This window comes from Solanum verrucosum, unplaced genomic scaffold, assembly GCF_900185275.1.
Source record: "Solanum verrucosum unplaced genomic scaffold, falcon-dt-bn FXZP01000115.1, whole genome shotgun sequence".
In the NCBI taxonomy this organism is placed as follows: domain Eukaryota; kingdom Viridiplantae; phylum Streptophyta; class Magnoliopsida; order Solanales; family Solanaceae; genus Solanum; species Solanum verrucosum.
Window position 1 is genome coordinate 2,829,342 of NW_026020680.1, and position 27,340 is coordinate 2,856,681.

A 27,340-nucleotide genomic window follows, 5' to 3' on the forward strand; every position below is an offset into this window, starting at 1 on the left:
CACATTCCCTTACTCTTAACTGGTGATAGCCTGACCTGAGGTCAATCTTCGAAAAACAAGTGGTACCCTATAGCTAATCGAAAAGATCATCAATCCTCGGAAGAGGGTACTTATTCTTGATGGTAACCCTATTCAACTGGCGGTAATCTATACACATCCTAAGGGAACCATCTTTCTTTCTCACAAACAAGACCAGAGCACCCCAAGGTGAGACAATCGGTCGAATGAAACCCTTTTCTAGGAGATCTTTAACTGATCCTTCAACTCTTTCAACTCTGTTGGTGCCATTCTATATGGCGGAATAGAGATAGGACGAGTATCTGGAATGAGATCTATGCCGAACTCTATCTCTCTCTCACGAGGAATTCCGGGTAGATCATCAGGAAACACTTCTGTAAATTCTCCTACTATAGGAACTGACTGCAAATGAGGTATCTCAACACTAGAGTCAATAACTCGGACTAAGTGATAGATACAACCCTTTGAGACTAACTTTCTCTCCTTAAGGTACGAAATAAAATGTACCCTTAGGCACTGCTGAACTGCTACTCCATTCTATGACTGACTCATTCGGAAACTGAAACTTGACTGCTCGAGTTCTACAATCTATCGATGCATAACAAGCATGAAGTCAATCCATACCTAGAATGACATCAAAATCTACCATGTCTAACTCAACCAAATTAGCCATGGTGCTCGTGTGATTGATGGAAACAGGACAATCACGATAGACTCTTTCTGCTAGAATAGACTCCCCAACAGGTGTAGAAACACAAAAGGGTTCACAAAGTCTTTCAGGAAGAACATCAAACTTATCTGCAACATAAGGAGTTACAAAAGATAAACTTGCTCCTGGGTCTAGCAAAGCATACACATCAAAAGCAAAGACTTTGATCATACCAGTGACAACATTCGAAGAGTTCTCTTGCTTGTGGCGACTGGTGATAGCATAGAGGCGACTTGCTCCTCCACCGGTACTAGAAGTAGCTCCTTTAGGTGCCATCCTGTCTGGTGGGACAACTGAAGAAGATTGGGCCCTACTGCCCAGATTTCCACTACCTTGCTTGTTCTTTGGGCACTCCTTCATGAAGTGACCCTCTTGTCCACACATAAAGCAACCCGTCTGGCCCTGACGACACTTCCCTGGATGGACTCTACCACACCTAGCACATGCAAGAACCTGGTTACTTCGTTGTGCCATACTATTCTGAGACTGTGCAGGTCCAGCTCTGAAATTCTGCAAACTCTGTCCAATGTACTCACTTTTATTTCTGGGTATAGGTGCACTAGTAAATGATGGAACAGGTCCCCTTTGCCTTTCTTGAAAGGACGGACGGTTCGCATTACCTTTCTGCTGCCCGGACTCATTACCGATCTTAGCTCTCTTATTTCTGAACTCTTCTCTATCCCTCAGCTTTTCTTCCTCAACTTGCTGCACATAGAGCATCAACCTTGATATGTCCATGTCCCCGATAAGCATTGCAGCCCTACCTTCTTTACTCGACAATCGAGACAGTCCAGCAATAAACAAACTCATTCTACTCCTCATGTCCGCAACCATCTCCGAAGCATAACAGGAGAGTTGTTTTAACTTCAGACTATACTCATTAACACTCAAAGACTCCTGCTTAAGTGTGAGGAACTCATGTACCTTGGCCTCTTTCAATTCTTGAGGAAAGAAATGCCCCAAGAAAGCTTCCTTAAAACAGGCCCAACTCGCAGGTTGTACATTCTCAACTCTGCCCCCTTTCCATTGGTCGAACCAAGTTCTAATAACATCTTTCAATTGATACGCAGCTAGTTCAACCCGCTCAGTATCTGCCATATGCATCACATCGAAAATCTTCTTCAACTCCTCAATAAACTTCTCTGGATCCTCAGTAGTGCTTGAACCCATAAAACTCGGAGGATTCATCCCCAAGAACTCACGAATCCTAGTAGTGTCAGCTCCTTCCTATCGAACTCCCCTTTGCTGACCAATCTGATTTGTTACAGCTTGACTCAGAATTCTAATTGCCTCTCTGAACTCGGCATTAGAAACTTCCCCTTATGGTTGCACTCCCGGGGCATATGGTAACTATTGCTCATCAACATAACGTCTAGGAAGACGCTCTCTGCCAACTCTTCATGGAGACATGACTATCAGAAACATGCGTAAGCACGAATTAGACAGAAACTTTTTAGAGATCAACTCTAACGCACGAGATGAGTGTGAAAGAAATGAAAAAATTTCCTAAATGTTGTAGACTCCCAATTATAGATGTGGCGCGCTTCACACCGATAACTAGGACTCTACAGACACGGCTTCATAGACTCCCTAGGACTCTGGAACTTGCTCTGATACCAAGTTTGTCACGCTCCGAGCCTACACCCTTTGGCTGGCACTCGAAGACCACTGCTGGCCCCCAAGCGAACCCTTGGCCTGGCTTTCTTAACTCAGTGGAAAACTCAATTCAATGCAAGGTTTTAAAACAACCTGACTGAAATAAAATCTGGTCAAAAAGGCAACTCGAGACTCAAAATAGAATATTTACATATATACATAGATGAGAGACTCCAAACTAACTGACTGACTGTCTATGAAGCCTCTATAATACTGAGATGGATGTTGGGACAGACCCCGCAACAACCTAATAAAAAAAACTAAGAGAACAACATAATCGAGTCCTTCGGAACGCAAAGAGGCTCACCACTGACTCGGAAGTACTCAACTGGATCAACAGCGAACCGACTGCTGGCCCTGGGTACCTGTGTCTGCATCATAATAAGATGCAGGCCAACTGGCATCAGTACATTGAATGTACGAGTATGCGAGTTGGAAAGCTAAACCACAACTTAACCTTGGAAGGAGTACAAAGGAACTCTTACCTTGGCTCTGTTCAACTCATGAATAACTGAACTCAGTATATAAAGCAATAAGACACATGCAATATATAAAGCTTGTAAAATAGTGTAAACAACTTAGCTTGTTAAAGATAAAACAATAACAGCTCGACTTTACTTATATAAAAGTAATATAACTTTAGCGGGAGATTCTTTAACCGACAATCACCACTATGAGCCCTAGTGGTGATACAACGTTTTACCTCACGTTGCCCAAGGATCATCCTATACCTTGCCGTGATATAGGAAGCTAACTTTACTAAGTGGATCCACTAGCTTAATCTTACGGATTCATCTAAAAAGTATGACCCGTTAACTCCCATGTTGGCGCATGGTTCTTATGGAGAGTTGAGTTAATATGAACTCGTGTCCCCAATTCGGTGCTCAAGACTACTCCCAAAAATACTTAGATCATAAGTGTTTTAAACACATCTTTCTTTATTTGAGATGATTACTCAAAACTTTGCCTGAAGGCTCACTTGAAAACAATGTTCCTTTTTCTTGAAAACTAGCCCAAAGGCTCTTTTGGAATCATAATTCCTTTCTTACTCAAATGTAAAAACATTTGGAAACTTCTTTGGGAATACATAGTTCCCTAATAGCTTTTGAGAAATGAACTCAACTTTAAACTCTTGACTTAACTTGAAACTTGACTTAACTTGAAGCTTGACTTAACTTAAAACTTGACTTAACTTGAAACTTGACTTAACTTGAAGCTTGACTTAACTTAAAACTTGACTTAACTTGAAACTTGAGCCTTAAAATGAAGTTAAAACATTCAACAAAGACTCTTGGGAAGCTTTAAAGACTTGCTTTGACTCCCTTCTTGAACTTCTAGACTCAACTCTTAACTTCCCTTGACTTGGAAACTTACTCTCCTTGAATTGGAATCATGGATTCAACGTGTTTGATCACGTGTTATGGACGAGTTCTTGACGCTTAAACGTACCTTGGAGTGTTGGAAATAACTAGGGAACATAGGTACAACACCTAGGAACATGTATGAGAAAGTGGGGATAGAATGGGAAGACTTAGCGCTCTGAGAGGCGCGGAGCGCCAAACCTCAAACTTCAGAGAGGTCTGGTTGGGGCTCTGGTAGGGGCGGCGCCCCAAGGGCTGGACCTCAGAGTCCCTCTTGGGGTGCGCTAGCTGGCACAACGCCCCAGCCCTTTTTCCCGAAAACTTGACTTTTCTCCTCCTTTTCTCCAACTCTAAAACTTCTAAACTTCAAAGCTTTATCCCCCAAACACTTAGGATCATCAAAACCCTTAACATACACTAGATTCAACTCAAAAACACCACCGGAAACATACACCAAACCAACAAGAACTACAATACAACTACAACTTCAACAATTCCAACCAACAACTTCAATCAAACATAATCAATCTTTTCTCGAAATTAAACGAGATTGGCGTGTGGGGGAAATAACCAACCCAACACTATGCACTCACATACCTTAATAGGGATCACCCCCGAAGAAAAACACGACGATCTTTAACGAAACCTAGCTTGATCTTCTCTTTTTCCTCTTCTTCTCCTCTTCACTCTTAAACCCTTACTTTCACTCTTTAAAAATGAGACAAACTGATCAAAATCAATCCAACACACTCATATATATCCAAAATAAAAGGCTAGGGAAAAGACCAAAATTCCCTTACAAATTTCCGAACGGATTCCCTGCCAACTGCCCAACTTTAAAAGGGCATAACTCACTCATACAAACTCAGAAACGAGAAAACTCGATGGCATTGGAAAAAAAAATCCACAAACTTTGCAACCATAACTGGAACCACACCTAGATCATCCTGAGCTAGGAGTTATAACTGTTCAAAGTTCGCCAAATATTTATTATTTTCCATACGTAGCCAAATTTTCCAGATTTTTTTGAATTCTTTCCAAAAATGAAAATTTCCAATTCTAAGCCTCTTCATAGTTATTTTAAATTGTCAGATGTTACATTATCTCTCCTCTCTTTTTTGGTTACACAGTAGAAATAGGTAATACAATGCTTTATAAAAGTAGAGAAGGGAATGTGAGATGATTCAGACTTGTTGTACAATTCCTTCTGTCAATCGAGCCTTTATTTATAGTGTTTGAAGTCTTGAATCTTTTCTTTGAATAGATAGCAACCCAAGCGATTTGATCCTTGGAAAAGAAGGCAAGTGATCCTAATTTTCCAAGAATAAAGCTCAAGACTGATTTCCAGTCTTGATTCTTGTTCAGCTTCCTTAATTGCCTGTTGATTATAGCCGTTCCAGCTTCCTTGATTGACTGAAGATTGTAGATGTTGTGTTCTTCAGTTTGTCTTTGAATATTCAGCTTCCTTGATTAATTGTAGACTTGGCATCTTCAGTTTTCCTTGATTGTTGGTTGGAATATAGCCGTTGTATTCTACATTGCTAGTTGTCGAGATATTCACCTTCCTTGATTAGTGCCTTTTGTGATCTGTGCATTCTGAGGATCTCTACATGGATCCTTGATTGATTGTTTATCAATCAAAATCCTTGATTGGCAATCTTCACTTGATATATGGAGATCCATGATTGATTCTTTTCCTTTTTGATGATACGTCTGCCCTGCAAGGAAATAGGTTGTTTATCATTAAAACTTTACTCTAATACCTTGGCTCTGATACCAATTGTTGCGAAAGCCGAATATATAGAGAGTGATGAAATCACAACTGCTATATCTAAAGGTAGCTAATAAATAATAAATGAGATAACAATAAAAAGAACACCAAAAATTTACGAGGTTCGGCAAAATTTTGTTTTCTTTTGCCTACTACTCGGACACAACCAACCAATATATATTTCACTCCAAAAGAATACAAGTGAAATACTACAAGAGAAATAAGAACAAATGCCTTTGAAGATGAGAAGTCAAGTGAGAGGTGTGTTACAAATGAATTAGGAGCTACCTATTCATATGAGTGAATTCTTCCTATTGATGTCATCCATGACATCACATTGTGTCAAAATGTCAAGGTTTACCTTGGGTAACCATTTTATGTTTACCTAAATTTCACCTACAAAGTTGCTATCTTGACTTTTGTACCAAAGAAGAATTATCTCCTAACGACCAAATCTTCACATTAATTCATCTTTGAATCTTGTCAACTTTAACAAAAAGAAACTGTTTTTCACTCTCACCCACCTTAGAGAGCTTAAAGCTTGGGATCTTCGTAATGATCCAATTAAGAGATTTCTCATACAGAGTGAAAATTTGGGGCTTGGTAATGATTGGCCTATTTCTTTAGTGGATGAGGATGACCTTGAGCGCAAGTCACTCTATTGTTGGCATACTGATTACTTAGTATATGACGATCAAACTCACGAGATTTTTATTATTACACGCTACACTGTTGCTGCCATTGATCAAGAAAATGAGACTCTTATACCACCTGAGGACAATTTGGATGATCAATATCCTTACAGACTTTAGCTTTTGATGTTTTCAAACTTGATTTCATTAACGATGATCATGTCGAGCTTCAATACTTGCACGATACCCTTGGTGATCGTGCATTCTTCATTGGCTCCAATATCAGTTTTGCTCTTTCAACCACCCAATTTCCTGAATGAGGCCCAATTCTATTTACTTTACAGATAATCAAACCTGGGCTTACAGGCATAGGACGAATCTCAATTATGGAGGTCATGATTTGGGCATCTATGACTACAAAGAAAGAAGCATTTCACCCTGTTACTATCCCGTGGATCTCGACAAGCTATAAAGGATTCTACCAGCTCCTATTTGGTTCATCCCTGATGTTGATGCCGAATGTTTAGCCTAGTGTGCCCTATTTAACAACTTTGTTTGTTTGCTTGCTATTCCATTTGTTCCAATTTATAATGACATGTAGTTCCAACATATTTGTGTTAGTTAATGAATATTGATTACATGCTAATAAAAAGTGGGTAGAGGGTGTTTCTTAGCTAGAGTTAGGTGTGTGCGCTTAGAAAAAAGAGACTCAATGGTGAATCTTTTTTCCCCACCCATTGGTTACATAAAAGCATAATACATGATCTACTGCAAGATGAGTCAATTCTTATCATATTGAGTGATGACGACAAATTCAAGCCTCACGACCTAAATCTTAAGCATTGGGAAGCTAGCAGTGATAACTTCCCAAACCTAAAATGCTTGTGCTGAAGATTTTGGGGAAATTTGTACTTTGGGGTCGATTGAGTTACATAATTGCAACACTCGTGCTGACGATTCTACACGAAAGATTAAACAAGAACAACAGGACGTGGGAAACAATAATCTTAAGGTCTACATCCATAAATAGGAGTATTTATTTTGTGTTATGTGATAGTTCGGAATGAATAATGTTTCTATTATGTATATTGAAGGTTTCACACTTGTTTTTGTTTTTATTTGTTCAATTATAATTTTGCTATTTATCATTCTATAAATCACTTATTTATTGTAACTTGAGCTCACAATAACCTAATGTTCTGTTCTCGACACAAATCATAATCTATTTTGTACGCCTGTCAAAGAGGCAGATCAAATACTTCTCTGAAAATATACCCTTTTGTGTTTTGTTTGATTGTTTTCACCTGAGACGTGTTCTAGAAAGCACTACAATGTCGATTGAGCTGATTTGTGAATCCATTCTGTTTAAATCTGGTGATTGCATTTGCGGTGCACCAGGCTCAGCTGTGTTTTAAGCTCAAACAAAAACTCACTCGAGTCCCATGGATCCCAACCTAAACCATATATATCAACAAGTCTATCTCGAAACATAATGGCAACCTATCCCATGCATCAAACATGAAACGGGATGCAACTATTCAAAAAAAGAGGTGTCACATCATTTTATATAGGTTGTTGGACCAAAAATATCAAACAAATCCAACCTACATTAGTTCATCGGTTACTTATTGTTGGAAAAATGGTTCTAGTATCTCAAAAGGAATTATTTTATTTCCTATTATACTAGAAAGAAAATATTATTTTATGTTCTAAATATTTTCTCTCCATAAATAATATTCTATTGCCATTATTATTATCCTTTAATTAGTCATTATTTTCTGTCATAATATGGTTGCTACCAAACGTCTCTTTGCTGAAATAAATTGCCTTCAATTCATTAATTGTGTTCAATGACTTTTATGGCTTTTGACTATTTCAACCATTGACATATTAGATAGGTTACTAATTTTCTATATAAATCTCATTCTTACTGATGGTGAGTAAGAGTGGATACAGGATAACAATTCTTCTTTTAATATATTCTTATGCTGGGTTTTCTTTCTATTGAATCTTTGTTATTTTCTGGCTCCTAGTTTTATACTAGAAGAACTTGTTGAATCCTAGGGGATACACCCATACCAGGTGAAATATCCTGAAGGACAGTGTCTTTCGACACGCCTCAAACAATGAGAATTTCCTATAAGAGTTATTGGTGAAGTATAAGCTTTGATGAATTCAGTACAAGTGTTCGTCATGAAGGTATTTTCCATAAGATTTACAACAATCATAAGGATATTTTAAACTTTTTTCTAACGCAAAATACTATCTCCCTCTCCCAAAAAATAATATTGAAAAGATTGTATCAGTCAAGCCCTTTGTTCAAATTTCCTCGTGATGTTTGTCTATTGCTTGGAACGTTATTTACAATAGTACCATGCCGATTAAAAAGAAATTATTTAAATTTGTTAAAGTATTTTTTAAAGTGAAAAGAGAGGCAGAAAGTTGAATTTGGATAAAGAAATTGTGTTATGGTTAATTTTTAAGATGGTTGATGTATGCAATGAAAACAAAAGAAAAAAGGAAGAGAAAGAAAGGTTTAGTGGAATTCCAAGTGAAAATTATGGTTGGCCAAAAGAGAGGTTAATGTTCTCACTTGGATGTTGCTCGTTTTGGACTGAAGAGGCAAGACAGATAAATCATTATTGCAGAGAATGACTAAATCTTTGTGAGTTCAAGCTAAAAAGGTATGTGATGATACTATATGTTCATATTTTTACTGAATTTGTGTGTGGCAAATTAAGTTATCATATCTTTCTATGTTTGAGAAGATTCGGAGAAATGATAATCCCGCTAAGTAAAAATAAATGTGACTAAGCGGATGATGTAAATCGTTGTGGTCATTTATCAAGCGAATATTGTGGCTAATATGTGAAAGTGAGAAATTGGGTGTTAGATTTTTATAATGTTGAGTACATTTATGCTAACTAAAATTATTTTGTGTTCCCAAATTAGAAAAGAAGAAAAATTTATATATGTTGGTGATTCTAGAACAACTCAAGCTCTTGGAATGGAAAAGCTCTTTTTATTTACTCACATATGAAAATATTTAAATTATTTCAGATGGTGCATGATTTTAATATTTGTGCTAGATTGATGCTTATGGATTTATGAGAAAAGATTGGATGAATGTTTATTTGAATTTGATAATGTGTTAACAAATGTTATTATAGACAATGATGATATGTTGAGCATGATTTATTTGTGGTCAATATTGTTCAGTATGAAAATGCTAGTGATTACATTTACGTTATTGATTCACTTGAATTATGACATGAACTTAAACTTGTATTTTTTTTAATTAGTTTTACTTTAATAGTACACAGTGTATTATTTCTATGAAAACTTGAAGTGTGAAGTTTGTGTTGGAATTGTGCATACTAGAAATGAAATAAAATTATATGCTTATGTTTAGAGTATTTAAATTGTTCAAATAACTCTTCAAATTTTTTGTGAGACTTGTATAAATAATGAGTAAAGGTGACAAATGTTATTTAGTTACATTTATTGAATATTTCTCTAGATATGCAAAAGTAATTTTTTTCATGAGAAATAAAAATAAGGACTTTTGATATATTTTAATATGCTATTGTGGTATACAAAATTGAAATTTTATGAACTTTGAAAAAGTTATCCCTCTATTATGAAATATTTGAAAGTGTAGGGGTGTCTTTCTAAGGTTGTGCTACATGATCCTAAGAAAGGAAAAACCGAATTTAAGATTTTGGATTGTATACTAATAAATGTTGCATATACATATTTGTGGTAATCAATTTTGATTTGATTGAATGCAATGTCAGAGTTGGGAAAAATAAAATAAAGTACTGGTGAGTTTTAAAAAGTGAAAATACTTCCAATATTCTTGTTGTTGTATATGATTTTGATTCTTGATACATTATCTTGAAAAGAGTCTTTGGTAATACATAAGAGGTACAACAAATACAATACTAAATAAATTGAATATTTTGTTGTACAAAAAGGGTACAATATATGATGAAAAAAGGTAACAGAAGTTCGTACATTTTTGTGAATGCCATAATATAAAAAACAATAAATTAGAGTTAGTTGTTGTGGAGTTGATTGGCGATGAGACTAAGTTGTTAAGACAACTCGTAGTGTGTATTCCAATTGAAATAAAACCAATTTTTATGTGACTAAATTAGATACATGTGTTTGAGACACAATGTGATTAAAATATTGCAGCGAGATGAATTATTTACGTAAATAAATAATGTGTTGTCGAAGGTGAATCTGATCAATTCACTGACTAAATAAAACATCGAGGGGAGTAAGACTTTAGTCAATTTGAGAAGACCAATAATGATGGTAACCCAACCTATGAAATTGGAGATCTAATGAATTACGTTCATATGGGTAATAACAAGTCATTAGTTGATCAAGTAAGCACTATAAAAGTATGTCCTTTCTATGATGTGTGAATGTAGTGCAACAGTCTGCAAGGCAAAGTGAGGCTGAGTTAAACTCTTAATCCAAGTCATATCCATTATAGGTGGTGTATTACTCTGCAGGATACACTTGATGATTGGACCTATATGAGTAAAAAGTGGTGCCACTTCTATGAAATTGAGACAGATTTCTAGAGCACTCATGAATACCGGGACACGCGCATGACCTCTTAGCGTAAAACCGTGATAACGACAAAGATTGTGTTAGTTTAATGTGATAGAATATGACACTAGACTTACAAAAGAATTATTTGTTCATATAAGTTCTAAACTTCACCAATTGTTCTATAAGTTTAATCTTGTTCTACCTAGGTTTGGTTCATAGTCTATGGACACCAGATTCGATGCATTAGACTCATATGTGAAATTCCAGCAAGACTTCTTATTTCATTATATTCCTTAATATTCCATTTGAGATATGTAGGGAATTGTTGGAAAAATGATTCTAGTATCTCAAAAGGAATTATTTTATTTCCCATTATACTTGAAAGAGAATATTATTTTATGTCCTAAATATTTTCTTTCCATAAATAATATTCTATTGCCATTATTATTATCCTTTAATTAGTCATTATTTTCTGCCATAATATGGCTGTTACCAAACGTCTCTTTGCTGAAATGAATTGTGTTCAATGCCTTTTATGGCTTTTGACTATTTCAACCGTTGACATATTAGAGAGGTTACTAATTTCCTATATAAATCTAATTCTTACTGATGGTGAGTAAGAGTGGATACAAGATAACAATTTTTCTTTTAATATATTCTTATGTTGGTTTTCTTTCTATTGAATCTTTGTTAGTTTCTAGCTCCTAGTTTTATACTAGAAGAGCTTGTTGAATCTGGGGGACGGTCTTTCGACACGCCTCAAGCTATTAGAATTTCCTATAAGAGTTATTGGTGAAGTGCAAGCTTTGGTGAATTTGGTACAAGTATTCGTCAAGAAGGTATTTTCCGTAAGATTTACAACACTTTTTGTATGCATGTCTCAGTTAGTTTCTCAATGATAAAGAGAACTAAGACTTATATTTCATTCATAGTTTATGTATAAAAGTTATTCGGGAAATTTGTGAAAATCGTTTGGTGGTTCATCGTCGATTAACTTTCTAACTTGGGTATCTTCTTTTTATCCTTTTCTTTTCATTTGTGCTTGTGGCTATTTCTCCTTAGATTTGTTGTCTAAGAAATGTTGTTTTGTTAGATTCATAATATTACTGTGTATAATTTGTGTTTTCTGGGCATTTCTGCAAACAAAAAAAAAAGGTCTCAAAAAGATTGGCGATAGATTACTCAGATTGGTAATTTGCGGTTTCGAACAAATTTGATTCTTTTACTATACTCTGGCCATCTGTATAGTAGTAGGATTTATAGTTAGTGAAGTTTGGGTGGCCACTCCTTACCTTTATCTTCTAGTTTTAAATGCCAACAACCTTCTTAATTAGGGTACATTGTGAGTGTTGATTACACTTCTTTTAAGCCGATGGTCTATCAGAAACAACCTTTCTGTATTCCCACAAAGGTAGGGATAATGTTTGTGTAATCTTATCCTCTCTCAAACCCACTTGTGGCATGACACTGAGTTTGGCGTTGTTGTCATTATTGGTTTTTAAAAGGTGTGAATGGAAAATAAAGAGTTGTGACTTTTATGAAGAGTTATGACTGTAATGAAAAGTTGCGACTTTTATGAAAAGTTATGACTTTTATAAAAAAGTTGTGACTTTAATGAAAAGTTGCGATTTTCATGAAGACTTGTGACTTTTATGAAAAATTGTGACTTTTATGAAAAGTTGCAACTTTTCCGTATGGTTGTGATTTTTCCAAAGGGTTGTGACCTTTCTGATAAGGCACAATAAGCACCCGTTCACACTATCCTTTGTACTTTACTATGTTGAGTGGTTCGTTGACACCGTGGTTTTAGGTATTGACACACCGGTGAGTAAGATCGTTCTATTTCTAGGAGGAAATATTCCATTAACCTCCGATACTTGAGGGGAATAATTCTCTTAAGGACACGCTGCTTCTTCTTTGAGAAAAATATTTTGTATAATATTCCTAATTTGTTTCAGATTATATTTCTTTACTGGTTTTAAGTTTCTAGTTTTGAAAAAACTTTTTAAACTTTGTTTTTCTTACCAAGTTCTTCAAAGTCGTTGTTTATGTTTGTGTTTATGGGTTCAACAACATTATTTCTATTGTACTTACCTTTTTTAACTCATGTTACTGGAGTTATCTAATAAGACAAGTTGTATTTGGTTTCATCAGATTATCCCATTAAGAGTTGGCTGTATGGATCAAAATGTTAGTCATGGTGTTGAACCTGTAAACAATATGAAGCCTCCGAATTCTCCAGGGGCATTGCTTGTGGAGTGTGCAAGATGTTTCAAATGGAGGTACATACCTACAAAGGAGAAGTATGAAGAAATAAGGGAACACATTTTGGAACGGCCCTTCTATTGTGAAACAACTCGTGAATGGCATTCTAATAAAAAATGTGACGATCCACCTGACCTCAATGAAGATGAAAGTGGACTCAAGTGGGCAATTGATGTGCCTAATACTCCTCAGCCTCCTCAGGGGTGGGAACGTTTTATAAAATTCAGAACAAAAAGAGACACCAGAATTGCTGATGTGTATGTCATGCATCTTTTTCACTATTCATTTTACTGTTACTACGTAGAACAATTATTGATGCTTTCCTTGTAAGCTAGGACCCTTGGCACTAATGTGCAAAATAAATGTCGTAGTTCTTAATTATTTCCTTTCCATGATTTACAGGTATTATAATTCGCCATCTAATCAGCAGCTTCGTTCCAAAATTGAAGTTGAAAAGTATGTTCATAGTATCAAGTTAAACCTGATTTTCGGAATGTGTTTCTTTTCCTAATGTTTTCTTTGATTGATCTAAATTGCGTGCAGTGATAATAGGGAATATGTACATTATTTGCATTTTATGTTGTGGTGTTGCTTAATAGTCTTTCTTCGCAGGTACTTGGAGCAACATCCGGAGGATGCAACACAAAGTGCAAAGCTGGATCAGTTCTCATTTCAGATCCCAAGACTACTAGAGGAAGATTATGTTATAAATGGTGGTATGAATTTGTATTAGACATGCTTAAATTAGAAGTAAGATTGATGTTGCATTATTCTGTGATTACAATTATATGTGACATGCCTGGAAATAAGGAAATTATCAAAGCATTCAACTCTTACTCATTGTTTGTGTTTGGATTAATTGATTTTCTGCTCGGAAAAACCATGAAGATCATAGCTAAAAGTTTTCTGAAATAAATGCAAAAGAAGAAAGATTCTTCATTTTGGATACTTGATGTTCACCAAAAGTACATATATATATTCACCATTATTTGTCTCACATTTAGTGCTTAATTTTAATGTCTTTTGAGTATTGATTATATCACAATGTGTTTAATGTTATATTTTTATTGTATTGGAACAGAGTGGTACAAAGATAGAGATATTTTAAGCATAAACGAATTGAAATGGAAAAGAAAAAGAAGTAAAAGGAAAAGGCGGGACGAGTGGGGAACAATCGTTTTGTTCCTCAAAGAAATTCAAGCAAGCAACGAACAAGCAGTTGCGATGACATCGGTGTCGTAAAGAATTGCTGATGAATCGATCTGATTTGGCCTTTTGGTACTTTTAGTCTATGTTGCATCCTAGCTAAACAATTCTTGTAAAATCAAATTTGGTTAAGTTGGACATATGTATGTTGTAATGTCCTTGATACTTATCAACTAATAGCTTTTACTGGTGTGATATTTCACGTAGTAATTGAAGTTCATTCCTTTAACTAAAGTTTATTCCTTTTACTGGTGTGATATTTCACGTATTAATTGAAGTTCATTCCTTTAACTAAAGTTTATTCCTTTTACTGGTGTGATATTTCACGTATCCAAAAACACGCGCTGCTTGTAGTATAAAATGCAGGATCCAACAGTTAAGAGGCTCCTCTAATTTTTGAACAATGAATTTTTGTACTTCGTCTTTTACTATTAAATCTAGTATTTTAAGTGTACTTTACTATTCTTGAGTGGTTCGTTTACACCGTGGTTTTAGGTTGTAACACCTCACTAATTGAAAGAACAAGAATTAGAAAGAAACTGTTTTGGAAATAATCAAATTAGGAAAGTTTGATAAAGTTAAGCAAAGTATGAGTTTTGTGTCAATTTCAAATGACCATAACTCCTAGAACATGATGAGTTAGGTGTGCTACAAGATACCGTAGGAAATATCTTTGAATTATCTTTCCAACGCCACCGAGTTTGCTCAATTTCGAGTTAGTATGCGGGAGATATGCCCATTTGAAGTCGGGTTGTCTAGATAAGGAAAGTCACAGCCGGATTTTAGAAGGGTATTATGGTCTTTTCACTACCCAATTAATTAAATTCCTTTTTGGAAATTAAGTTGGGGTCTAAACTGAATTGGTTCAGTTTACGCTTCATAAAATTAAGTTAGGGTTTTGAGAGAAGAGAAAAGAGGAGAAGAAGCAAGGATTCGTCGCGTTCTTGAAGTTAAGCTTGTGGATTTCGCCAAGGGTTGATCCCTACGAGGTATGTGAGATCACATAGTGTTGGTTCGTTCAACCACGTGCCAATCATGATTTAATTCCGCGAAATTATGTTCTTGAAAGTATAGAAATTGAGTTCTTGATGGGTTTTGTTGAAGTTCTATTGGGTCCTTGATTGTTGAAGTTGTTGAGAAGTTCTTGAGTTAAATTCATGAAATGTGATGTTGTTTTGAGTGGATTCTCGTATACTTTGGTTGTGTATTTTGTCACGCCCCGAGCCTACACCCTGGACGGGACCGGCATCCGGAGACCATTGCTGGCCCCAAGCGAACCCTTGGCCTGGCTTTCTTAACTCAGCGGAAACCTAACTCAACAAATAACTCAATGCAATGCACGGTCATAAAAACAACCTAACTGATGCATAACATGAAAAAAGGCAACTCGTGTCTCAAAATAGAATATTTACATAACATAGATGAGAGACTCAATACTAACTGACTGACTGTCTATGAAGCCTCTTTAATACTGGGATGGATGTTGGGACAGACCCCGCAACATCCTAATAAAGCCAAACTAGGAACACAAAATAACAGAGTCCTCCGGAAAGCAAGGAGGCTCACCACTGACTCTGGAGTGCTCAGCTGGATCAACGGCGTGCTGGATGCTGATCTTGGGTACCTGCGTCTGCATCGTCATAAGATGCAGACCAACTGGCATCAGTACATTGAATGTACGAGTATGCGAGTGGGAATGCTAACAACAACTTAAGCTTGAAAGGAGTACAAAGGAACACTTACCTTGGCTCTGTTTAACTCATGAATAACTGAACTCTATAAAGCAATGAACACAAGCAATATATGAGAAAACTTTATAAAACAGTAAAAGCAACATAGTTCGTTAAAGGAAATGCAGTAACAAACTCAACTTTACTCAATAATAAAATAATATAGTTTTTGTGGGAGATTCTCTAACCGACAACCACCACTATGAGCCTAAGTGGTGATACAACGTCTTGCCCACACTGCCAGAACTGGCCTATACTTTGTCGTCATATAGAACGCTTAACTTAGTGGATCCACTAGCTTAACTTATGTGATCATCTAAAAAGTATGACCCATTAATACCCATGATGGCTACATGGTTTAGGGAGACTTGAGTTAATATGAACTCGCATCCCCATATCGGTGCTTAATACTACTCCCAAAATATGATACTAGCTCTTTATGTTTAAAACATACTTATTTCTGTGATTTGAGATAATTACTCAAAACATAGCTAAAAGGCTATCTTGGAATCGATGTTCCCTTCTCTTGCTCAAATGTGAAAACATTTATAAATTCTTTGGGAATACTTAGTTCCCTAATAGCTTTTTGAGAAATGAACTCAACTCTTTACTCTTTGCTTAACTTGAAACTTAAGTCTTAGAACAAAGTTGAAACATTTGCGAAAGACTCTTGAAAACTTTGATGACTTCACTTGACTTGACTCTTCACTTGAATTGACTCTTAACTTTCCCTTAATTGAATTATGGATTCAAGGATTACGATTTGTGATAGGAAAGGTCTATCGATGTTTAGGAATGATTTCGAATAGCTAAACTTGAGAAAAGTTACGAAATCACCGTCTTGGAACAAGTCCGCGACGCAGAGATGTTTTAAATAATTATTCGCGAAATTAAATTTTGAGACAGAGGAGTCTGAGTCGTCTTCGCAACGCAGAGCAGATTTTTGTTCACAGGGGGAACAAGTCCGCGACGCGGACTTGTTTCATGAACCTTACTCGACTTTTTCCTTCTTCGTTTTTCAGCCTCAAACCACCTAAATTCGATTATCTTTCTCAAATTCATTTTAGATCCTGATACCCAGAGTATGTACTCAAGAACCTAACTCAAAGTAACTCTAAAACACAATGTAAAGATCTCGGAAACTCCACAATTCAACCCAATTCAAGAACAACATTCAAATTCAAGAATTCATGTCAAGACATCAACTTTCAAGCTCTTTTAGGATGAATTGCGCTGAAACTAAACATGTTTGGCGTGTGAGTGAATGAACCCAACGCTATGAGAGACTCACATACCTTGTAGGATCAATTCCTTGGTGAATCCACAACCAAAATCAATCGTTCTTGGCGAATCTTGCTTTTCCTCTTCTCCTTTCTCTTGCGTTCTTTCTCCAAAAGCCCTAACTCTATTTCTCAAAAGCGTAAACTGAACTAAATCATTTTTTACCCCACTTAATTTACTAAAAACGGATTTAATTAATTGGGAAAGGAAAAGACCGAACTACCCTTTTAAATTCCGGATTGGGCATTTCTTCATTCGAACAACCCAACTTACAAAGGACGTAACTCACTCATATGAACTCGGAATCATGCAAACTCGGCGGCGTTGGAAAGATAAATCCAAGAGATTTCCAACCACATCTGTAAATACACCTAACTCATCCTGATCTAGGATTTATGGTCAATTGAAGTTGACCAAAATCTCAACTTTACATTACTTAAATATTTCTAGATTTCCTTATACTTTCCAAAAAAGATTATTTCAAGTTCTTAGCTTCTTTCTAGCTATTTCAAGTTGCAAGATGTTACAATATCCCCCCCTTGGGAACACTCGTCCTCGAATGAGATTACTCTTACTAGGCTAAGGGTGTAACATCAAGTTCAAACACCCAACAAGCAAATACAAACAAACATCATGCTCACTCACAATTTAAAGAGTAATGAGAAGAAAATTAGTACCTTGGTCTGCATTTTCTCCAGATTCAAAGAGATGTGGATATCTCTTCTTTATATCCTTCTCAGCTTCCCATGTAGCTTCTTCAACAAATTGGTTCCTCCAAAGGACTTTGACTGATGCAACTTCTTTTGTTGTCAACTTGCGAACTTGGCGATCTAAAATCTAAACTGGAATCTCCTCATAAAATAATTTTTCTTTAATCCCCACATTTTCAGTTTGTACTATCAATGAAGGATCTCTCATGCACTTCTTCAACATGGAGATGTTAAATACCGGATGCACTGCTGCTAACTCTTGTGGTAGCTCCAACTCATAATCTACATTGCCAATCCTTTTGATTATGCGATAAGGCCCAGTATACCGGGGACTAAGTTTCCCCTTCTTACCAAACCTCATGACACCCTTCATGGGTGAAACCTTCAAATACACCCAATCATCTACTTCGAACTCTAGTGGCCTTCTTCTAACATCTGTGTAGGATTTTTGACGACTTTGTGCCGTTTCCAGCCTCTCTTGAATCACTTTAACCTTCTCCATAGCTTGATGGACTAAATCTGGCCCTATCAACCCTACTTCACCAACTTCAAACTATCCAATAGGATATCTACATCTTCTCCCATAAAGAGCTTCATATGTAGCCATTTGGATGCTAGAGTGGTAGTTGTTGTTGTAGGCAAACTCAATTAAAGGTAGGTGATCATCCCAATTACCTTTGAAATCAATCACACTTGCCCTTAACATATCTTCTAATGTCTGAATGGTACGCTCTGCTTGCCTATCTGTCTGAGGATGAAAGGCAGTACTCAAATTCACCTTTGAACCCAAGCCTTTTTGGAATGACTTTCAAAACTGTGCAGTAAAGTGTGCACCTCTATCAGAAATAAAGGAGACTAGAACCCCATGAAGTCTTGCCACCTCTTGAATAGCATAATCTTCTACTGAGTTGGTAGTCTTTATCGGTAAAAAGTGGGCTGATTTCGTCATCCTATCGACAATCACCCAAATAGAATCATGTTGTCTACAAGACCTTGGAAAGCCTGTGATGAAATCCATATTGATCATCTCCCACTTCCATTTCGGAAGTTCTATATTCTGAGCCAAACCACCGGGCCTTTGGTGCTCTACTTTCACTTGTTGGCAATTTAGACACTTAGCAACAAATTCTGCAATGCCCTTTTTCATGCCATTCCACCAATACACTTCTTTCAAATCACGATACATCTTGGTGGAGCCTGGATGAATTGAATATATAGAGCTATGAGCTTCTTCCATGATCCTCTCTTAGAGTCCATCCACCATAGGTACGCACAATCTACCTTGATATCTCAATACCCCATCTCCCCCTTGTTCAAAAGCCAATACTCTTTGCTTATGAACATTTGCTTTTAAGTCTAGCAAAATTGGGTATTGGTCTTGCTTCTCTTTCACTTCTAACAGTAGTGATGATTCTGCTCCGTTCGTCACCACTATTCCTCCTTCTGTGGAACCCATAAGTCTGACTCCCAGGTGTGCAAGTCTGTGCACATCTTTGGCTAACTCCCTCTTTTCTTCCTCAACATGGGTGGTACTACCCATAGATAACATGCTTAAAGCATCAGCAACCACATTAGCCTAACTTGGGGGGTAAAGAATACTCATGTCATAATCCTTGAGTAATTCCAACCACCTCCTATGTCTGAGATTGAGCTCTTTTTGAGTGAACATATATTGCAAGCCCTTGTGATCAGTGAATGTATCCACATGAACACCATACAAGTAGTGTCACCAAATCTTCAAGGTGAAAACTATTGCAGCCAACTCTAAGTCATGGGTTGGATAATTCTTCTCATGAACCTTCCATTGTCTGGAGGCATAAGCTATCACCTTGCCATTCTGCATTAACACACAACCCAAACCAACTCTGGATGCATCACAATACACCACAAAACCTTGAGTACCCTCTGGTAAGGTCAAAACTGGGGCACTAGTCAACCTCTTCTTCAATTCCTGAAAGCTTTTCTCACAAGCTTTAGACCATTGAAACTTCACTATTTTCTGAGTCAACTTCGTCAAAGGAGACGAAATGGATGAGAAACCCTCAACAAATATCCTATAATAGCCAGCCAAGCCCAAGAAACTCCTAATATCAGTTGGAGATATGGGTCTAGGCCAATTCTGCACTGCCTCAATTCTATAAGTATCAACTCTAATACCATCACCAGAAATAATATGGCCCAAGAATGCCACAGATTCAAGCCAAAACTCACACTTGGAAAACTTGGCATATAACATATAACTCTCTATCCTTCAAGGTTTGAAGAACTATTCTGAGATGACTAGCATGATCTTTTTCATTCCTTGAATAGATTAGTATGTCATCAATGAAGACGATAACAAGCATATCTAAATAAGGTTTGAAGACTCTGTTCATAAGATCCATGAACGTTGTTGGTGCATTGGTCAAACCAAAGGACATGACCAAGAACTCATAATGACCATATCTAGTCATGAATGCTGTCTTTGGAATGTCACATTCCCTAACTTTCAACTGATGGTAGCCTGATCTGAGGTCAATTTTCGAAAAACAAGTGGCACCCTGAAGTTGATTGAAAAGATCATCAATTCTTGGAAGAGGTTACTTGTTCTTAATGGTAACCTGGTTCAATAGGCGGTAATCTATACACATCCTAAGAGAACTATCTTTCTTTCTCACAAACAAGACCGGAGCACCCCAAGGTGAGACACTTGGTCGAATAAACCTTTTCTCTAAAAGATCTTTCAACTACTCTTTCAACTCTTTCAACTCTGCTGGTGCCATTCTGTATGGCGGAGCAGATATAGGACGAGTGTCTGGAATGACGTCTATGCTGAAGTCTATTTCCCTCTCAGGAGGGACTCCAGGTAAATCATCAGGAAAAACTTCTGGAAACTCTCTTACTATAGGAACTGACTGAATGGGAGATACCTCAGCACTTGAGTCATTAACTCGGACTAAGTGATAGATACAACCCTTTGAAACTAACTTTCTTGCCTTAAGGTACGAAATGAAACGATCCTTAGGCACTTCTGAACTACTACTCCACTCTACAACTGGCTTATTAGGAATTTGGAACTTGACAACTCGAGTTCTACAATCTATTGATTCATAACAGGCATGAAGCCAGTCCATACCTAGAATGACATTGAAATCTACCATGTGTAACTCAACTAAATCAGCCATGGTGTCTTTGTGATTGATGGAAATGACACAATCACGATAAACTCGCTCAGATAGAATAAACTCCCCAACAGGTGTAGAAACACAGAAGGATTCACAAAGTTTCTCAGGAATAACATCAAACTTATTTGCAACATAAGGGGTTACAAAAGATAAACTTTCTCCTGGGTCTAGCAAAGCATAAACATCAAAAGCAAAGACTTTGATCATACCAGTAACAACATCTGGAGAGTTCTCTTGCTTTTGACGACTGGTGATTGCATAAAGACGATTTGTTCCTCCGCCAGTACCTGAGCTCCTCTAGGTGCATCCTTGTCTGGTGGAGCAACTGATGAAGATTGGGCTCTATTGCCCTGATTGCCACTACCTTGCCTGTTCTTAGGGTACTCTTTCAGAAAGTGACCCTCTTGCCCACACTTGAAACAACCTGTTTAGCCATCACGACACTTACCTGGGTGAATCTTACCACACTTGGTACATGCAGGAGCTCAGTTACCTCTTTGTGCCACACTACCTTGAGACTGTGCAGGTCTAGCTCTGACGTTCTGCGAATTTTGACCATGATATTTGCCTTTGTTTCGAGGTACAGGTGCACTAGCGGATGATGGAGCAGATCCCTTTAGCTTCTGCTGAAAAGACGAGCGATTTACATTACCCTTCTGCTGCCCAGACTCATTTCCTGTCTTCGCTTTCTTATTTCTGAACTCTTCCCTGTCTCTCAACTTCTCTTCCTCAACCTGATGCACATAAACCATCAACCTCGAAATGTCCATGTCCCCAATAAGCATTGCTGCCCGACCTTCTTTGCTTGACAGACGACCCAACCTAGCAACAAACTAACTCATCCTACTCCTCATGTCCACAACCATTTCAGGAGCATAGCAAGACAGTTGGGTGAACTTCAACCCATACTCATGCACAGTCAAAGAATCTTGCTCAAGTGTGAGGAACTCACATACCTTGGCCTCTTTCAGTTATCGGGGAAAGAAACGCCCCAAGAAAGTCCCTTCAAAACATGCCCAACTCACAGGTGGTGCATCATCGGCTCTACCCCTTTCCACTGATCAAACCAAGTCCTAGCAATAATTTCTATCTGATATGCAGCTAGCTCAACTCTCGCAGTATCAGCAACATGCATCACCTCAAACACCTTTTTCAGTTCCTCAATGAAGTTCTCTGGGTCCTCAGTAGGGCTTGAACCAGTGAAACTTGGAGGATTCATCCTCAAGAACTCACGAATCCTTGAAGTGTCTGCCTCTTCTTTTCGAGCTCCTCTCTGCTGCCCAGCTTGGTTGGTCACAACTTGACTGAGCATCCTTATAGCCTCTCTAAACTCAGCATTAGTGACTTCTCCTTGAGCTTGCACCTCAGGTGTCACGCCCCGAGCCTACACCCTAGACGTGGCCGGCACTTGAAGACCATTGCTGGCCCCAAGCGAACCCTTGGCCTGGCTTCTTAACTCAGCGGAAACCTAACTCAACTAAATAACTCCATGCAATGCAAGGACATAAAACAACTTAACTGATAAAAATCTGGCCAAAAAGGCAACTCGAGTCTCAAAATAGAATATTTACATATATACATAGATGAGAGACTCAATACTAACTGACTGACTGTCTATGAAGCCTCTATAATACTGAGATGGATGTTGGGACAGACCCCGCAACATCCTAACAAAACAAAACTAGAAACACCAAATAACAGAGTCCTCCGAAATGCAAGGAGGCTCACCACTGACTCTGGAATGCTCAACTGGATCAACGGCGTGCCGGGTGCTGATCCTGGGTACCTGTGTCTGCATCGCCATAAGATGCAGGCCAACTGGCATCAGTACATTGAATGTACGAGTATGCTAGCTGAAAAGCTAAGCAACATAGGCTAGAAGGAAATCTGGAAGAAACTGAATAACTTACCTGGCTCAACTTAACTCAACCTGACTGACTCATTTCAATATAATGCAATTTAAAACAAGTGCAATATCAAGAAAAGTTGTTTAAAAGCTGTTATAAACTCTGTGTGTATACAAAGATACAATAAGCCTGAGATGTATATAGAAATACAAATGAACTGATGTATATAAAAATACAATACTTTCTGTGTATAAAAATACAATTATTGTTGTGGGAGTTTCTCTAACCGACAACCATCACATAAGAGCTATAGTGATGATACAGCGATCGACCTCACGCTGCCAGAGCATCCTATACCCGGCCAAAGGTATAAGACCTGAACTGCCTAATGGATCCACTAGTCTATTTGGAAAAGGATTCATCTAAAAAGTATGATCCTTTTCTACCCATGGTGGCTAACATGGTTCTATGGGAGCTGTGGGTTCCTTGAACGCTCCCCCAACTCGGTGCTCGATACTACTCCCAAAAAATGTACTGGCTCTTATGTTTTTAAAACATATTTCTTCCTGTTGATTTGAGATAATTACTCAAAATCTTAGCTCAAAGGCTATCTTGGAAATCTCAGTTTCCTCTTTTGCTTCATTTAGAAAGAGATAACTCTTTTTCTGAAAAACTAGCCCGAAAGCTCTTTGGAAATCTCAGTTTCCAAAGCTTGTTTAAATGTGAAAACATTTATAAAATTCTTTGGTAATACATAGTCCCCATATACTTCTTTGAAGAAAAGAACTTCAAACCTTAGCTTTACTTTTAAAACAACCTCTTTCTTTAGTTTGAGATAATTACTCAATGCTTAGCCCAAAGGCTCTTTTGGAAAACATGGTTCCCCTCTTACTCAAATGTAAAAACATTTATAAACTCTTAGGGAATACTTAGTTCCCTTATAACTTTTTAGAAATGAACTCAACTTTATACTCTTGACTTAACTTGAAACTCGATACTCTTTGCTTGACTTGAAACTCTATACTATTTGCTTGACTTAAAACTCTATACTATTTGCTTGACTTGAAACTCTATACTCTTTGCTTTACTGGAAACTTGAGCCTTAAAATGAAGTTAAAACGTTCATTAAAGACTCTTGAAAAACTTTAGAGACATGCTTGACTTACTTCTTAACTTCTAAGCTTGGCTCTAACTTCACTTGACTTCTAACTTCACTTGACTTGGAAACTAACTCTCCTTGAATTGGAATCATGGATTCAAGGTGTTTGATCACATATTATGGATGAGTTCTTTAAACGTACCTTGGGGTGTTGGAAACAACTAGGGAACATAGGTACAATACCTAGGAACATGCATGAGAAAGTGGGGAAGGAATGGGAAGACTTGGCGCTCTGAGAGGCGCGGAACGCCAGACCAAAAACTTCAGAAGGGTCTGGTTGGGGCTCTGGTAGGGGCGACGCCCCAAGGGCTGGACCTCAGAGTCCCTTTTGGGGAGCGCTGGCTGCCGCGACGCCCCAACCCTTTTCCCCGAAAACTCAACTTTTCTCCTCCTTTTCTCCAACTCTAAACCTTCTAAACCTCAAAGCTTTATCCCCCAAACACTTAGAATCATCAAAACCCTTAACATACACTAGATTCAACTCAAAAACTCCACCGGAAACATACACCAAACCAACAAGAACTTCAACACAACACAACTACAACTTCAACAAACATCACCACAAGATTTCAACAACCACAACTAAATCTTTTCTCGAAATTAAACAAGTTTGGCGTGTGGGGGAAAGAACCAACCCAACACTATGAACTCACATACCTAATAGGGATCACCCCTGATGATATCCACAACGATCTATGACGAAACCTTGCTTGACCTTCTCTTTTTCCTCTTCTTCTCCTCTTCACTCTCAAACCCTTACTTTCACTCTTTAAAAAAAATGAGAAAAACTGATCAAAACCAGTCTAACACACTCATATATATCCAAAAGAAAAGGCTAGGGAAAAGACCAAAATGCCCTTAAAATTTCCGGACGGATTCCCTGCCAGCTGCCCAACTTTCAAAGGGTATAACTCGCTCATACGAACTCGGAATCGAGCAAACTCGGTGGCGTTGGAAAGATCATTCCACGAGCTTCGCAAAAATAACTGGAACTACACCTAACTCTTCTTGAGCTAGAAGTTATGACTCCTCAAAGTTGGCCAAAAACTCACTTTTTCCCATACTTAGCCAAATTTCCAGATTTTTAAATTCTTTCCAAAAATGAAAATTTCCAATTCTAAGCTTCTTCAATTATTTCACATTGCCGGATGTTACATCAGGTGCATTGGGTAACTCTTGTTCCTCAACATTGCGTCTCGCAGGACGACCTCTAATAGCTCTTTGTGGAGGCATGACTATCTGAAACACACGTAAGCACGAATTAGAGGGAAACTTTTAGAGATTAAACTCTAACGCATGAAATGAGTATGAAAGAAGTGAGATAGTTCCTAAATGTTACAGCCTCCTAATTATAGATGTAGCGCGCTTCACACCGATAACTAGGGCTCTACAGACACGGCTTTATAGACTCCCTAGGACTCTTGAACTATGTGCTCTGATACGAAGTTTGTCACGCCCCAAGCCTACACCCTGGACTGGCCGGCACTCGGAGACCATCGATGGCCCCAAGCGGACCCTTGGCCTGGCTTACTTAACTCAGCGGAAGACTCAACTCAACAGAATAAAATCAATGCAATAGTTTAAATGATAACATCTTAGCCAAAATGGCAACTTATGTCTAAAACAAAGCATCTACAAATACATAGAGAAGAGACTCAATACTAATTGTCTGACTGCCTATGAAGCCCCTATAATACTGAGATGGATGTTGGGACAGACCCCACAACATCCTAATAAAGAAAAAAAACTAGGAAAGTGAAATAAAAGAGTCCTCCGAAATACAAAGAAGCTCACCACTGACTCTGGAGTGCTCAACTGGATCAACGGCGTGCTGGATGCTGATCCTGGTTACCTGCGTCTGCATCATAATAACTTGCAAGCCAACTGGCATCAGTACATTGAATGTACGAGTATGCGAGTGGGAATGCTAACAACAACTTAAGCTTGAAAGGAGTACAAAGGAACACTTACATTGGCTCTGTTTAACTCATGAATAACTGAACTCAATATAAAGCAATGAACACATGCAATATATGAGAAAACTTTATAAAACAGTAAAAGCAACGTAGTTCATTAAAGGAAATGCAGTAACAAACTCAACTTTACTCAGATAATAAAATAATATAGTTTCTGTGGGAGATTCTCTAACCGACAACCACCACTATGAGCTTAAGTGGTGATACAGCGTCTTGCCCACACTGCCAGAACTGGCCTATACTTTGCCGTCATATAGAACGCTTAACTTAGTGGATCCACTAGATTAACTTATGTGATCATCTAAAAAGTATGACCCATTAATACCCATGATGGCTACATGGTCTATGGAGACTTGAGTTAGTATGAACTCGCATCCCCATATCGGTGCTCAATACTACTCCCAAAATATGATACTAGCTCTTTATGTTTAAAACATACTTATTTCTGTATTTTGAGATAATTACTCAAAACATAGCTCAAAGGCTATCTTGGAATCGATGTTCCCTTTTCTTGCTCAAATGTGAAAACATTTATAAATTCTTTGGGAGTACTTAGTTCCCTAATAGCTTTTTGAAAAATGAACGCAACTCTTTACTCTTTGCTTAACTTGAAACTTAAGTCTTAAAACAAAGTTGAAACATTTGCAAAAGACTCTTGAAAACTTTGATGACTTCACTTGACTTGACTTTTACTTCACTTGAATTGACTCTTAACTTTCCTTTGACTGAATTATGGATTCAAGGATTATGATTTGTGATAGGAAAGGTCTATTGATGTTTAGGAATGATTTCGAATAGCTAAACTTGAGAAAAGTTACGAAATTACCGTCTTGGAACAAGTCCGCGACGCAGAGATGTTTTAAATAATTATTCGCGAAATTAAATTTTGAGACAGAGGAGTCTGAGTCGTCTTCGCAACGCAGAGCAGATTTTTGTTCACAGGGGGAACAAGTCCGCGACGCGGACTTGTTTCATGAACCTTACTCGACTTTTTCCTTCTTCGTTTCTCAGCCTCAAACCACCTAAATTCGATTATCTTTCTCAAATTCATTTTAGATCCTGATACCCAGAGTATGTACTCAAGAACCTAACTCAAAGTAACTCTAAAACACAATGTAAAGATCTCGGAAACTCCACAATTCAACCCAATTCAAGAACCACTTTCAAATTCAAGAATTCATGTCAAGACATCAACTTTCAAGCTCTTTTAGGATGAATTGCGCTGAAACTAAACATGTTTGGTGTGTGAGTGAATGAACCCAATGCTATGAGAGACTCACATACCT

At 37.6% G+C, this 27,340-nt stretch overlaps 1 pseudogene; it reads right to left on the reverse strand.

The window, feature by feature from the left end:
• Window positions 1-4,380: 4,380 nt before the first annotated feature.
• Window positions 4,381-25,311, reverse strand: LOC125812275 (uncharacterized; annotated as a pseudogene).
• Window positions 25,312-27,340: the final 2,029 nt, after the last annotated feature.